Raw genomic sequence first — 5,585 nt, 5'->3', positions numbered from 1 at the left:
TAAGCCTGTAATGCCTCAAGGTTAAGAAAGTGAAACCTAAGGACAACCAATCGCAGACAGCCAACTCAGCTTTTCCAAATAATGCAACTGCTTCAGCCAATCGGATAATTCCCTCGCTTTGCTTCCCCTGCATCTTCTCTACAAAAGTCTTTCTCCCAGCTCCTGTATGGGGAGCATCCTAACCATCTCCCATTTGGTGCTGCTTGATTCAAATCAATTTTTGCTGAAATAAACTCTTAAAATTTGAATATGCCTCAGTTTATCTTTTAACAGAACTAAGCAACACTAGTCCAGAAGATACACCAAAAAGCATTATTATTAGCTAAAGCCTAGCCTTAACCTGTCTGGGTCTCAGTTTCCTCATGAGTTAAAAAAAAAATTTGCAGTTAAAAAGATTTCATATGCCTCCCCTTGGAGTTCTTGTGAGGGCCAAAAGAGAGTATTTGAAACATTTTCTAACCTGTAAATTACTATAAAAATAAGGGGACACCTAGTCCACTGGAGTAATGGAACTTTGTTTTCAGGTAAGTTAAAATACCTGCTTCCCTAATTATTAAATTTACAATTTAATAATTTATAAAATGTATCACTCCAGCTCCTAATTCTTATGTGATGACATGAAGTACAAAGGCAAAGAAAAAGACCAAATCCCCTTCAATCACAGTATCTGGGCAGTTCTGGCTCATATTAGAAATCTCTGTATGATGTTACATTCTAACATCCGATATTAAGCTTTCTTTCAGAGAAAAAAGAAAATATGTGCCAATATTAAGTTATTCTTGCCATTGTTGTCTTAAATGAATGTGGGTGTCTTAAGGCACTTGATACAAATCAATATGCCACCAACCTAGTGAAATGTGGCCACACACACCAAAAGTACGACTAGAGAGAAGCATCCATCCCATGAAAAAAACTAGTGACTTTTAGTGAACAGAATAAGGAAGAAATTAAATTGGAGTCTGTGGGTGGTGACAGCAGAAGTGGGTCATCCTTTTAAACCTCATTTCCTCCGAAGTTTTATGTTAATAGAGGCCCAACCACCAAAAAGTGAGTTTCCATATTGCCTAGGGAAAACGATGTCAAAGTAATTTGAATATTTTTCAAATAACTTTCCTTAATACCCTGTGCAACTGAGAAATCCCACAGGCCTGTAAATCTTAACAAAGCCATTGTTTCCAGCTCTAAACCCTGCCTTTGGGTTTGGCTTTCTCCCTTTCTTTATGGATGAATAACACTTTCAATCAAGTTGTTTTTCTTCTTACTCTGGGAACCAAGCTCATTTTGCATAAACATAATCCTCTCTGGCATAAAGCCAGAGATTTTCAGGCCCTCTGGCTTTACCTTCCCTTTCTCATCACTACTAGAACACGAGAGTCACACTCCAGGAATCTCAGGGGGTGCAGGAGAGATGCTGTGCAGTGGGATGCAAGCTGCTTCTGAAATCTTAAGAGCAGGGTCACCTCAGAGAAGATGCTTCACGCCCAAGTCAGGTTCTCAGCTGTAAACCATGTATAATAGTGACACTAGTAAGAATCAGGTAAGACTTCACTCAATGACTGCTCCGCTATGAATGCTCTCCTGTCCACTTTCCCCCTCCCTTAATGAGAATGGCCCACTCGCCACCTTTGCCTCCACCACTGAGGTGTATACAAGCTTCGATCACAACGTTTCCGTCATTTACTTCCTTTTTTTTTTTGGCCGTGCGCCTTGTGGGGATCTTAGTTCCCCGACCAGGGATGGAACCTGGGCCCCCTGCAGTGGAAGCACGGAGTCCTAACCACTGGACCAGCAGGGAATTCCCTCATTTACTTGTCTAAATTTCTGTCTACCCTTACCAGACTGAAGACTTTTACAGGGCAGTACCTTTGTCTTATTTATTTTAGAAATCCCCAAACCATGCTTGCCAATGTTTGTTATGTAATAGGCTCTAAAGAAATGTCTGTTGAAGGATTGATTTGTTAATTGACTGACTAGTTGATTGATTGAATGAATGCCACAGATGAAAGCACCTTAGAAACCTCCTATCGCTAGACAAATGTAAGTCATTATTATGTGGAATTCCATAAATTAGCTTTGAACTTGAGGTAATTAGGCAATTGCTCAAAGTCAAGAGGTAATGGACCTTTTAAATGTTCTTATTTCATATCATCCTTTGTTTTTGTTTATTTATTTAATCCAGACAGCTGCCAAGAATTTACACATCTTAAGGTAATAACACACTAAAAAAAAGAAAAAAAGAACAGTACCTGCCACAGAAATACTGAGAAATATTCTGCTGGTTAAATTAGAACTGACTCTTAGAGACACAATGATGAAATTACAGACTTTAAGTTCTTCCTGGAGTACAAACTGGTGTCCTGGGGAGACCATTAATGCTAACGCCAACACAGAACAATGAGGGGACTGTCCTCAGATGCCCATTTTGTTTTTACCAGTTGCTCTCGGTATGAGAGTACTTACAGGAAGTAGCTGGGTGTTCGGGTTTTTTCTTTTTTTCACTATTCACTTCATAAATATTGGACACAAGCTGTGTGTTGGCTAAATATAAGAGATGCAAACAAGGATTTCAAGGTGGCGTGTGGGTTGCATGAAATGGTCTTGACAAGATTACATATACCATAACCAAGGCAGAATGAAATGTCATAAGACAAACAGAAATACAAAACTCCCCAGTGCAGTAACAGGCCCCTGGAGAAGATCAGAAAAGACTCCATGGAGGAGGTGGTAACTGTGATAAAAGTTAAGCTTTGGACAGTACGTCAATCCACACAGACAGGGAGAACAGCGTGGTGGGACTGCGGAAGAGTCGGGATTCCAAGGAGGAATGATGCTGTACAGAAACTCCAGAAGGGAGGGCCAGCTCCCATGGCTGTTTCTAGTCTTCATTTCCAGAAGTTTCCATTCCATCTGCTCCTGGTATGCTAATTTGACTCTGGTAATAACCAGTTTGGCATTAGTGTATTTAATGTAAAATAACACTGATATCATTACTGTAAATCTCTCTCTCTTTTCACAGCAGCCATAAATATTATCTTGAAGCAATAGATCAAATACTACATTTATATAATATCCCTAGAGAGATTATTCAAAATTGAAGTACATTTTGAGTATATTGTAATTACATTTTCTTTAATTTTCCTTGGAATTCAAAACAAATACTTCTCAGCGTTTTCTGAAAATGATCTGTGCTTAACATGGAAAAACCTTTTAATTACCATAGCATAACCTCTTGCCAACTTCTACATCATTTCATCCTTGCCAGATTCTGATTCTAGCATTAGAATTAGCTTCTCTGGAATATTTTTACGAGCTGGGAATGGACATGTTTAACTGTATAACATTTCTTAACTTCATCAAATTCTAGAACAGCCCCTTCAATCTGTGATAGAAATAATCAGTTTAATGGTATGTCTCTCAAACTAATGTTCTGAAGGACATTAACAGGAGTTTCATTAAAAAATGAGAAATGTTAATGGAACAAAGTTAAGATTTCCACACTTATGTGTGGAATCTAAAACATGCAACAAACTAGTGAATAAAACAAAAAGCACGCAGACTAGCAGATATAGAGAACAGACTGGTGGTTGCCAGTGGGGAGAGGGAGGGGGAGGGGCATTATAGGGGTAGGGGATTAAATATGGGGTTATTATGGGATTATATGAAATCTTGTGTATGAAACTTTTGAAAATTGTAAAGCATTGTAGAATTTAAAGAATCTTTCATTCAATAAAAATAATAGTTAAAATTTTTTCAATTTTAAAAAATATTCACTTAGATTTGAATAGGGCAGATTACCTGAATATATATTTGGACTGCTCATAGAGTAGGTGATTCAATACCTGAAAAAATAAAGAGTATACCTTTTCCAACTAGACACCTCGGGAGTCTGTAACTTTACTCCAACAATATCGCCTTTATTCAAAATATTTCTGAACACCTCTTTTAAATTTTCCTTTAGTTTATGACATAGACTCAGTGGTGACAACTTTTCATCATTTATGGGTAGATTTGATTTGGAGAATAGACAAAGACATTCAGAGCCAGATCTGGAAAATAAGGTAAATGGTCTTTTGATCAACTGGAATCTTCCTATGAAGTAATGACACCAACTTTCTTGTGTAACTTATGAAGTGGTTCTGAAACCAGTAAGATAGGAAGAATTCCAAAGTGTTTTAAATAATGGTAGCATCATTAGAAAAGATATCTTTCTCCAAAAAGAATGTGACAAACTCTTTGTTATGAACATTTAGATATGGTTGTTCAAAATAGTTCTCAATCCCTTTTTTCACATTTTGTTCAAAAGTAACCTGTCAACTTAAGGCAAACTCCTAAAGATACCTACCTACCTACCAAATGGGTTATTTCCCTTTCAAGTATTGTTTGCAAGGAGAAATGAGACTGACTTTGTCAGCTCTGGCTCCCTCCCCTTTACAGGGTAGAAAAAACCTGAGAGGAGAAAAAGACAAGACAAGATTGGGGGTTGGGATATGGGAGGTAGTCAGCAGATATTATCAATGGCCTGGAGGTCAATCAGATTCACAAGGCAAAAGGATTGTTTCAGAATCTCCCAATACCTCTCAAAGCAACCAGGCAAACCTCTGATGGATTCCAGTCATAATAGTTACATTACATGAATTTTAAATAACCTTAAAGCTACGGTCCTTTTGGCCCTGAGCAATACAGCAATGGGCATTTAAGACACCTGGCTTCCAACACCCATCCCGCCCCTGCTGGTGGGGCCTTAGCACCTGTTTTGCTCATTAATGAATCCCAAGCATTTACAATATATACTCGTAGGTGCTCAATAAACACTTCAAGTAAGAAGGCTTACTCTCACTAGGCCTCAATTTCCTTATGTGTTAAAGAAGGATACTAGCTTAGGCCAAGAGATTCCTATCATAATCATGAACTTACTAATGGACACTCATCATTCTTTCTTTCCTCTGCTTTCCAGTGGCAAAAACCTTTCCCCAAACTATACCAAAGAGCCAATGGTCAGCTGTCTCTTCCTCATGCCTGACTACCATCTATATTATCAACAGACATTTTGCTTTCATAAACTCAAGATTTTCCAGAAATGAGGAGGTGTAGCTAAGATGATGGAGTAGGAAGAGGTGAGCTCACCCTGAGCTCACTTCCTCCCATGGGCACACCAATACTACGACTATTTACAGAGACGCTATTGATGAGAATGACCTGAAGACTAGCAGAAAAGATTTCCCAACTAAAAATATAAAGAATCACAATGAGGACTTCCCTGGTGGCGCAGTGGTTAAGAATCCGCCTGCCAATGCAGGGGACACGGGTTCGATCCCTGGTCCGGGAAGATCCCACATGCGGCAGAGCAACTAAGCCCGTGAGCCACAACTACTGCGACTGTGCTCTACAGCCTGTGAGCCACAACTACTGAAGCCCGTGTGCCTAGAGCCTGTGCTCTGCAACAAGAGAAGCCACCGCAATGAGAAGCCCGCGCACCACAACAAAGAGTAGCCCCCACTCACTGCAACTAGAGAAAGCCCGCACGCAGCAATGAAGACCCAATGCAGCCAAAAATAAATAAGTTAAAAAAAAAAATCACAATGAGA

Source organism: Eschrichtius robustus, chromosome 2 (assembly GCF_028021215.1).
Source record: "Eschrichtius robustus isolate mEscRob2 chromosome 2, mEscRob2.pri, whole genome shotgun sequence".
NCBI classification, from domain to species: domain Eukaryota; kingdom Metazoa; phylum Chordata; class Mammalia; order Artiodactyla; family Eschrichtiidae; genus Eschrichtius; species Eschrichtius robustus.
The sequence above is the reverse complement of the archived record's forward strand: the minus strand, read 5'-3'. Positions refer to the sequence as shown.